This window comes from Arachis ipaensis, chromosome B10, assembly GCF_059453495.1.
Source record: "Arachis ipaensis isolate K30076 ecotype BB chromosome B10, ASM5945349v1, whole genome shotgun sequence".
In the NCBI taxonomy this organism is placed as follows: domain Eukaryota; kingdom Viridiplantae; phylum Streptophyta; class Magnoliopsida; order Fabales; family Fabaceae; genus Arachis; species Arachis ipaensis.
The window spans coordinates 70,218,658-70,228,736 of record NC_142435.1 but is presented as its reverse complement, the minus strand read 5'-3'; the positions used below and the strand labels follow the sequence as shown (position 1 = coordinate 70,228,736).

The window sequence follows — 10,079 nt, the reverse complement described above, 5'->3', positions numbered from 1 at the left end:
CAAGCTTTGATGGAGTTCTTCACAAGCTTTGAGCTCCCAAAATTGATCTTCTTGTATGCCCGGATCCCAAATCTCGTTTCTACACCCGTCTTGAAGTGGATCACCATTGTTCCAACCGGGTGACGGACAGTCTGAATTCTCTATGTAATATCAAACGCTTCTTTTAGATCCAACCAAATGTTCACTGGTTCCATCCTTGCCTCTAATTCTTGAAGTATCAACCTTGATGAGCCTTGATTTGCAACTCCAACCACTAAACATTCTTCTCTTACGTTTAATTCCACAAAGCCTCCTAAGTTGGCCATCCGTTTCAAGAATACCATATTCAAGTGGGACAGTAAAGCGAATAGAGATAAGTTTTACCCACTCAAATGAAGGAGTAGATGGCAACCTAGGGGGGAAGTTTCCAACATTCTTGATAGAGTGTACTCAACTCCCATCCACCCTTTCTGAAGGACTTTCGCTTCCACATCATTCTCTGTAGATTCGTCATTAGGAGGACTTGATTCATGATCCTCATCACCAAGGGAACTTGCTTCTTGATCTATCCCATCCAAGTCTTCATAGGGAATATGCCATGGAGGTTGTGCACTGGCCTTCTAGACATTAATTTCAATCTTCTTGGAGGAATACCCTACAACTCTAGATTCCCATGGAGGTTCAGCATCTCCTAAGTCTTCAACCACTTCTTCCTCTTCAACTATTACTACTTCCTCCACTTGTTCCAATACAAAATCATGTTCCTCATTGTCTATTGGAGTTTCTAGTGTCTCCTTCATGCTACGCTCTTCTATTGGTTCTCCACATATATCCATGGGAGTGCTTTGAGTATCAAAGCGTAGAGAGGCTAAATTACCTACTACCTCGGTCAAGGTAGCTACGAACTCTTGTGTTGTCCTTTGTATCTCTCTTTGCCCTTGAAGAAGAACACTTAGAGTGTCATTCATTGAAGATTGGGGTGTATATGAGTGTTCATTACTTGGGAGGAAAGGTTCATGATATGTGGCTGGTTCATCATAACAAGGATGTGGTGTGATGTGGCAGAAATTGGCGAGTTAAGAAATTATTATAAGAGATGCGTTGCAAGTATAGTTCTCAACCAACCAAAATTTCGCTTATCAATTTAAAAAAGGTTGTCACAAAATTAGAATTAAAATACTGGGAGTATGAATCCCAGGTCGTCTCCCAACGAGTTGCAGAAGGGTGTGCTATTTTATTAATCAGATATTTTCCAAAAGGGTTTGAGTTTGATAGACTGGAAATTAAATCAGAGAATTTATGTAATTTAAATAAAAACCTTGACCGGGAGTAGATTAGTTGGAAGCCCTATCCTTGATGGAGTTCTCTCAAGATCAATTGATAATTGAAGGTTGTCTACTCAGTTATCCTTTATCGGATAAAGGAAAGTCAAGCAAGTTGGAAGTCAGTGTCTATTCACAAGTTCTAATCCTCTCCCTTGGGAAGGATTAGTGTCAGTGATCATATGGCGACCCAACGCTAATCCCAATTACAATTTTACTCTTGAGCATCCATCTCAAGGTCCTCCTTTCAATCAACTCCCAATTAAGTTATGGAACTACTCGCTCATTATGATTGTAAAATTCACGAAATAAGAAGGGGAAATTAAGAAAGACATGATAAACAATAATCAAAAAGATCAATTAAAAATAAAATAGTTCTTGTATTAATAAATTCTAAAAATAATCCGATAGTAATTCTGAACAAAATAAGGATATGAAAGAGTAAGTGACAAGTAAGGAAACAAACTAGAATGATGAAGTCTTGACGGAGGTAATAACTCTTCTCAATATCCCAATCCAAAAAGCAATAAAATCAAAATCCTAAGAACTATGAATGTGTAGAGAGAGAAACCTAGAGGAGGAGTAAAATCAGATCTAAAACTAAAAATTATGCGGAATCAATGTTGTTCTTTCTTCTCTGCAAGTCTCCTGGCTCTAATCTGCTTTTCTGGACCGAAAACTGGGTCAAAACAGGGCCGAAAATCGTCCCCAGTGAATTCTGCAGATTCTGCAGATCGCGCACGTCACGCGATCGCGTTATCCACGCGTTCGCGTCATCCAGCGTCTTGCCTTGCCACGCGTGCGCGTCGTCCATGCCTTCGCGTCACCTGTGCAGTTTCCAATCCATGCGTTCGCGTCAGGCACGCGAGCGCGTCACTGCAATTTCCTCTATTTCGTGCGGTTGCGTGAGTCATGCGTCCGTGGTGCACGAAATTGTGATCACATTAACGTAGTACTCTTTGTTATTGTATGGAATCATTATTATGGCTCTTTACTATGTGTGGACACAACTCCGTTCAACTAACTAGCAAGTGTACTGGGTCGTCCAAGTAATAAACCTTACGTGAGTAAGGGTCGATCCCACAGAGATTGTTGGCTTGAAGCAAGCTATGGTCACCTTGCAAATCTCAGTCAGGCGGATTTAAACATGATACTTTATTAGATTAAAATAAACAATAAAAGGGATAGAGATACTTATGTAGATTCATTGGCAGGAATTTCAGATAAGCGAATGGAGATGCTTTTCGTTCCTCTGAACCTCTGCTTTCCTGCTATCTTCATCCAATCAGTCTTACTTCTTTCCATGGCTGGCTTTATGTGATACATCACCACTGTCAATGGCTACTTTCGGTCATCTCTCGGGAAAATGATCCAATGCCCTGTCACGGCACGGCTAATCGTCTGGAGGCATCACCTTTGTCAATGGCTTCATCTTATCCTCTCAGTGAATAATTTGCTCACGCACCCTGTCACGGCACGGCTATTCATCTGTCGGTTCTCTATCATGCTGGAATAGGATTTACTATCCTTTTGCGTCTGTCACTAACGCCCTGCAATCGCGAGTTCGGAGCTCGTCACAGTCATTCAATCATTGAATCCTACTCGGAATACCACAGACAAGGTTTAGACCTTCCGGATTCTCTTGAATGCCGCCATCATTCTAGCTTACGCCACGAAGATTCTGGTTAGGAGATCTAAGAGATACTCATTCTAGCTTAATTCATGTAGAACAGAAGTGTTTGTCAGGCACGCGTTCATAAGGGAGAAGGATGATGAGCGTCACACATAATCATCACCTTCATCACGTTCTTGGGTGCGAATGGATATCTTAGAAGAGAAATAAGAAGAATTGAATAGAAAACAGTAGTACTTGCATTAATCTTTGAGGAACAGCAGAGCTCCACACCTTAATCTATGGAGTGTAGAAACTCTACCGTTGAAAATACATAAGTGAAAGGTCCAGGCATGGCCGAGATGGCCAGCCCCTAAAACGTGATCAAAGGATCATGCGTCCAAAGATGCCTAATACACTAGTAAGAGGTCCTATTTATAATAAACTAGCTACTAGGGTTTACATGAGTAAGTATTTGATGTATAAATCCACTTCCGGGGCCCACCTGGTGTGTGCTTGGGCTGGGTTTTGAGTGTTACACGTGTAGAGGTCCTCCTTGGAGTTGAACGCCAGCTTTAGTGCCAGTTTGGGCGTTCAACTCTGGTTTTGGCTCCTTTTCTGGCGCTGGACGCCAGATTTGGGCAGAAGGCTGGCATTGAACGCCAGTTTACGTCGTCAATTCTTGGCCAAAGTATGGACTATTATATATTGCTGGAAAGCCCTAGATGTCTACTTTCCAACGCAATTGGAAGCGCGCCATTTCGAGTTCTGTAACTCCAGAAAATCCACTTTGAGTGCAGGGAGGTCAGAATCCAACAGCATCAGCAGTCCTTTTTCAACCTCTGAATCTGATTTCTGCTCAAGTCCCTCAATTTCAGCCAGAAAATACCTGAAATCACAGAAAAACACACAAACTCATAGTAAAGTCCAGAAATGTGAATTTAACACAAAATCTATTAAAAACATCCCTAAAAGTAACTAGATCCTACTAAAAACATACTAAAAACAATGTCAAAAAGCGTATAAATTATCCGCTCATCACAACACCAAACTTAAATTGTTGCTTGTCCCCAAGCAACTGAAAATCAAAAAAGGATAAAAAGAATAGAATATACTATAAATTCCAAACTATCAATGAAACAGAGCTTCAATCATATGAGCGGGACTTATAGCTTTTTGCCTCTTGAATAGTTTTGGCATCTCACTTTATCCATTGAGGTTCAGAATGATTGGCATCTATAGGAACTCAGAGTTCAGATAGTGTTATTGATTCTCCTAGTTCAGTATGATGATTCTTGAACACAGCTATTTTATGAGTCTTGGCCGTGGCCCTAAGCACTTTGTTTTCCAGTATTACCACCGGATACATAAATGCCATAGACACATAATTGGGTGAACCTTTTCAGATTGTGACTCAGCTTTGCTAAAGTCCCCAATTAGAGGTGTCCAGGGTTCTTAAGCACACTCTTTTTTTGCTTTGGACCTTGACTTTAACCGCTCAGTCTCAAGTTTTCACTTGACACCTACACGCCACAAGCACATGGTTAGGGACAGCTTGGTTTAGCCGCTTAGACCAGGATTTTATTCCTTTAGGCCCTCCTATCCACTGATGCTCAAAGCCTTGGGATCCTTTTTATTTGCCCTTGCCTTTTGGTTTTAAGGGTTGTTGGCTTTTTCTGCTTGCTTTTTCTTTCTATTTTTTTTCTTATACATTTTTTTTTTCGCCTATTTTTTTGTTTTTTTTTTCTGCAAGCTTTGTTCTTTGCTGCTTTTTCTTGCTTCAAGAATCATTTTTATGATTTTTCAGATTATCAAATAACATGTCTCCTAGTCATCATTCTTTCAAGAGCCAACATATTTAACATTCTTAAACAACAACTTCAAAAGACATATGCACTGTTCAAGCGTACATTCAGAAAACAAGAAGCATTGTCACCACATCAATATAATTAAGCTAAGTTCAAGGATAAATTCGAAACTCATGTACTTCTTGTTCTTTTGAATTAAAACATTTTTCATTTAAGAGAGGTGATGGATTCATGGGACATTTATAACTTTAAGACATAGTTACTAACTACTAATGATCATGTAATGAAGACACAAACATAGATAAGCACATAACATAGAAAACGAAAAACAGAGAGAGTAAGAACAAGGAATGAGTCCACCTTAGTGATGTCCTTGAGCTCTTTTATGTCTCTTTCTTGTCTTTGCTGCTCCTCCTTCATTGCTTTTAGATCTTCTCTGATTTCATGAAGGATGATGGAGTGCTCTTGATGTTCCACCCTTAGTTGCTTCCAATAATTGTGTGGAAGAAAATGTATCCCCTGAGGTATCTCAGAGATCTCTTGATTTGTAGTCAAATGTTCTACCACTGAGCTATAGACCCTTGATGGAAGCTTTTGTCTTCCCTTTCCTCTTTCTAGAGGTTTCTCTAGCCTTAGGTGCCATCAATGGTTATGGAAAAAAAACAAAAAAGCTATGCTTTTACCACACCAAACTTAGAATGTTGCTCGCCCTCGAGCAAAAAAAGAAAGAATAGAAGAATAAGAAGAAGATATGGAGGAGATGGATGGGAGTGGGTATTCGGCCATATGGGTGGGATTGGGTGGGAGAGAGATGTTGAATTTTGAAGGTAGTGGGTGTATGGATGTGAGTGGTAAAAAGAAAGTAGAAGGGATGATCATGAATGGGAAGAGAGATGATGAGGTAGGTGGGGATACTGTGGGGTCCACAGATCCTGAGGTGTCAAGGCATTTACATCCCTGCACCAATTTAGGCATGTAAAATGTCCTTGCACACAACTCTGGGCGTTCAGCGCCAGGTTGGTGCCTATTTTGGGTGTTCAACGCTCCTTTGCTGCCATTTCTGGCGTTGAACGCCAGAACCATGCTTGTTCTGGGCGTTCAGCGCCAGGATGCTCCCATTCTGGGCGTTCAGCGCCAGAAATATGCTCTGTTCTGGCGTTTGAACGCCAGACAGATGCTCCTCCAGGGTGTGATTTTTCTTCTGCTGTTTTTGATTCCGTTTTTGATTTTTTTTTTTATTTATTTTGTGACTCCACATGATCATGAACCTAAGAAAACATGAAAAACAATAAAAATAAGAATTAGATAAACATTGGGTTGCCTCCCAACAAGCACTTTTTTTAATGTCAATAGCTTGACAGTGGGCTCTCATGGAGCCTCACAGATGTGCAGAGCTTTGTTGAAACTCTCCAACACCAAACTTAGAGTTTGGATGTGGGAGTTCAACACCAAACTTAGAGTTTGGTTGTGGCCTCCCAACACCAAACTTAGAGTTTGACTGTGGGGGCTCTGGTTGACTCTGCTTTGAGAGAAGCTTTTCAAGCTTCCTCTCCATGGTTGCAGAGGGAGATCCTTGAGTTTTAAACACAAGGGAGTCCTCATTCCATTGAAGGACTATTTCACCTCTGTCAACATCAATCACAGCTCTTGCTGTGGCCAGGAAAGGTCTTCCTAGGATGATGGATTCATCCTCTTTCTTTCCAGTATCCAGGACTATGAAATCAGAAGGGATGTAAAGGCCCTCAACTTTTACCAATACATCTTCTACGTGTCCATAAGCCTGTCTTCTTGAGCTGTCTGCCATCTCTAGTGAGATTTTAGCAGCTTGCACCCCATAGATTCCCAGTTTCTCTATTACAGAGAGGGGTATGAGGTTTACACCTGAACCAAGGTCACACAGAGCTTTAAAGATCATGGTGCCTATGGTGCAGGGTATTATGAACTTTCCAGGATCCTGTCTCTTCTGAGGCAATGTCAGTTGATCCAGATCACTTAGTTCATTGATGAACAAGGGAGGTTCAACTTCCCAAGCATCAATGCCAAATAATTTGGCATTCAGCTTCATGATTGCACCAAGAAACTTGGCAGTTTGCTCTTCAGTGACATCCTCATTCTCTTCAGAAGAGGAATACTCATCAGAGCTCATGAAGGGCATAAGGAGGTTCAATGGAAGCTCTATGGTCTCTAGATGAGCCTTAGAGTCCCTTGGTTCCCCAGAGGGAAGCTCCTTATTGATCACTGGACGTCCCAGGAGGTCTTCCTCCTTGGGATTCACGTCCTCTCCTCTCCTTACAGGTTCGGCCATGGCGCTTATGTCAATGGCCTTGCACTCTCCTTTTGGGTTCTCTTCTGTATTGCTTGGGAGAGTACTAGGAGGGATTTCAGTGATCCTTTTACTCAGCTGGCCCACTTGTGCTTCCAAATTTCTAATGGAAGACCTTGTTTCATTCATGAAACTTACAGTGGCCTTAGATAGATCAGAGACTAGATTTGCTAAATTAGAAGCATTTTGTTCAGAGTTCTCTGTCTGTTGCTGAGTTGATGATGGAAAAGGTTTGCTATTGCTAAACCTGTTTCTTCCACCATTATTAAAGCCTTGTTGGGGCTTTTGATCCTTCCATGAGAAATTTGGATGATTTCTCCATGTTGAGTTATAGGTGTTTCCATAAGGTTCACCTAAGTAATTTACCTCTGCTATTGCAGGGTTCTCAGGATCATAGGCTTCTTCTTCAGAAGATGCCTCTTGAGTACTGTTGGATGCAGCTTGCATTCCATGCAGACTCTGAGAAATCATATTGACTTGCTGAGTCAATATTTTGTTCTGAGCCAATATGGCATTCAGAGTATCAACTTCAAGAACTCCCTTCTTCATAGGCGTCCCATTACTCACAGGATTCCTTTCAGAAGTGTACATGAACTGGTTATTAGCAACCATGTCAATGAGTTCTTGAGCTTCTGCAGGCGTTTTCTTTAGGTGAATGGATCCACCTGCAGAGGTATCCAATGACATCTTTGATAGCTCAGATAAACCATCATAGAATATATCCAGGATGGTCCATTCTGAAAGCATGTCAGAAGGACACTTTTTGGTCAACTGTTTGTATCTTTCCCAAGCTTCATAGAGGGATTCACCTTCTTTCTGTCTGAAGGTTTGAACATCAGCTCTAAGCTTGCTCAGCTTTTGAGGAGGAAAGTACTTGGCTAAGAAAGCCGTGACCAGCTTATCCCAAGAGTTCAGGCTATCTTTAGGTTGAGAATCCAACCATAATCTAGCTCTATCTCTTACAGCAAAAGGGAAAAGCATGAGCCTGTAGACTTCAGGATCTATTCCATTAGTCTTAACAGTATCACATATCTGCAAGAATTCAGTTAAGAACTGAAAAGAATCTTCAGATGGAAGTCCATGGAACTTGCAGTTCTGCTGCATTAGAGAAACTAATTGAGGTTTAAGCTCAAAGTTGTTTGCTCCAATGGCAGGAATGGAGATGCTTCTTCCATGTAAATTGGAATTAGGTGCAGTAAAGTCACCAAGCATCTTCCTTACATTATTATTATTTTCGCCTGCCATCTCCTCTGCCTGTTCGAAAATTTCTGAAAGGTTATCTCTGGATTGTTGTATTTTAGCTTCTCTTAATTTTCTCTTCAGAGTTCTTTCAAGTTCTGGATCTGCTTCCACAAGAATGTTCTTATCCTTGCTCCTGCTCATATGACAAGGAAGAATGGCCAGGAAAATGATAATAATAATAGAGATCCTTTATACCACAGTATAGGGATCCCTTTGTAAGTAGAAGAAGAGGGGAAGATAAAGGATGTGATGTAAAGGAAGAAACACAACTGTGAGGATTGGAATGTGAGATGAGATGTTAGGACATGAATGAATAAATAGAATGAGATGGGGGAGGAATAATTTTCAAAAATTATTTTGAAAAAGAGTTAGTGATTTTTGAAAATGGTTTTTGAAAAATGTTAGTAATTTTCGAAAATTTTTGAAATCAAAAATAAAAAAATAAAAAAAATAAAAATAATTAGTTAATTAAAAAGAAATTTTTGAAAAAGAGGGGAGATATTTTCGAAAATTAGAGAGAGAGAGTTAGTTAGGTAGTTTTGAAAAAGTTAAGAAATAAACAAAAAGTTAGTTAGTTAGTTGAAACAAATTTTGAAAAGATAAGAAGTTAGGAAGTTAGAAAAGATATTTTGAAAAGATATTTTTGAAAAAGATAAGATAAGAAGATATTTTTGAAAAGATATGATTGAAATTAGTTTTGAAAAAGATTTGATTTTTAAAATCACAATTAATGACTTGATTCACAAGAAATCACAAGATATGATTCTAGAACTTAAAGTTTGAATTTTTCTTAACAAGCAAGTAACAAACTTCAAATTTTTGAACCAAAACATTAATTGTTTAAGTTATTTTCGAAAATTATGATTTAAAATGAGAAAAAGATTTTTGAAAAATATTTTTGGAATTTTCGAAAATAACTAAGAATTTTGAAAAAGATTTGATTTTTGAAAAAAGATTTTGAAAAAGATAAGATTTTCAAATTTGAAAATTTGATTTGACTCATAAGAAACAACTTGATTTTAAAAATTTTTGAAAAAGTCAACTCAATTTTCGAATTTTGATGAGAGAAAAAGGGAAAGATATTTTTTTGATTTTTGAATTTTTATGATGCAAGAGAAAAACATGAAAATTATGCAATGCATGAAATTTTTAGATCAAAACATGTGATGAATGCAAGAATGCTATGAATGTCAAGATGAACACCAAGAACACTATGAATGTTATGATGAACATCAAGAACATATTTTTGAAAAATTTTTAATGCAAAGAAAACATGCAAGACTCCAAACTTAGAATTCTTTAATGCTTAGACACTAAGAATTCAAGAATGCATATGATAAACATGAAAAGACACAAAACAAAAAATCATCAAGATCAAACAAGAAGACTTACCAAGAACAACTTGAAGATCATGAAGAACACCATGAATGAGTGATATTTTCGAAAAAATGCAAGATGCATATGCAATTGACACCAAACTTATAACATGACTCAAGACTCAAACAAGAAACACAAAAATATTTTTGATTTTTATGATTTTCTAATTTTTTTTGGATTTTTATTTTATTTTTTTCGAAAAATTATTTAGAAAAAGGAAAAATAAGGATTCCAAAATTTTTAATATGAATTCCAGGAATCTTGCCATGTTAGTCTTAAAGCTCCAATCAAAGGGTCAGGCATGGCTTAATAGCCAGCCAAGCTTTAATAAAAATATGAGTGTAATTCAGACATGACAAGCCTGACATACCCAATCCAGAAGGATTGGGCATGACTCCACTGAAGTGATTAGCCAA

At 38.7% G+C, this 10,079-nt stretch overlaps 1 non-coding gene across 1 annotated transcript; it reads left to right on the top strand.

Moving 5' to 3' along the window:
* Positions 1-7,785: 7,785 nt before the first annotated feature.
* Positions 7,786-7,893, top strand: LOC148580343 (small nucleolar RNA R71). The gene has a single exon (XR_015895819.1). It is a non-coding gene; the product is annotated as a small nucleolar RNA R71 (small nucleolar RNA).
* Positions 7,894-10,079: the final 2,186 nt, after the last annotated feature.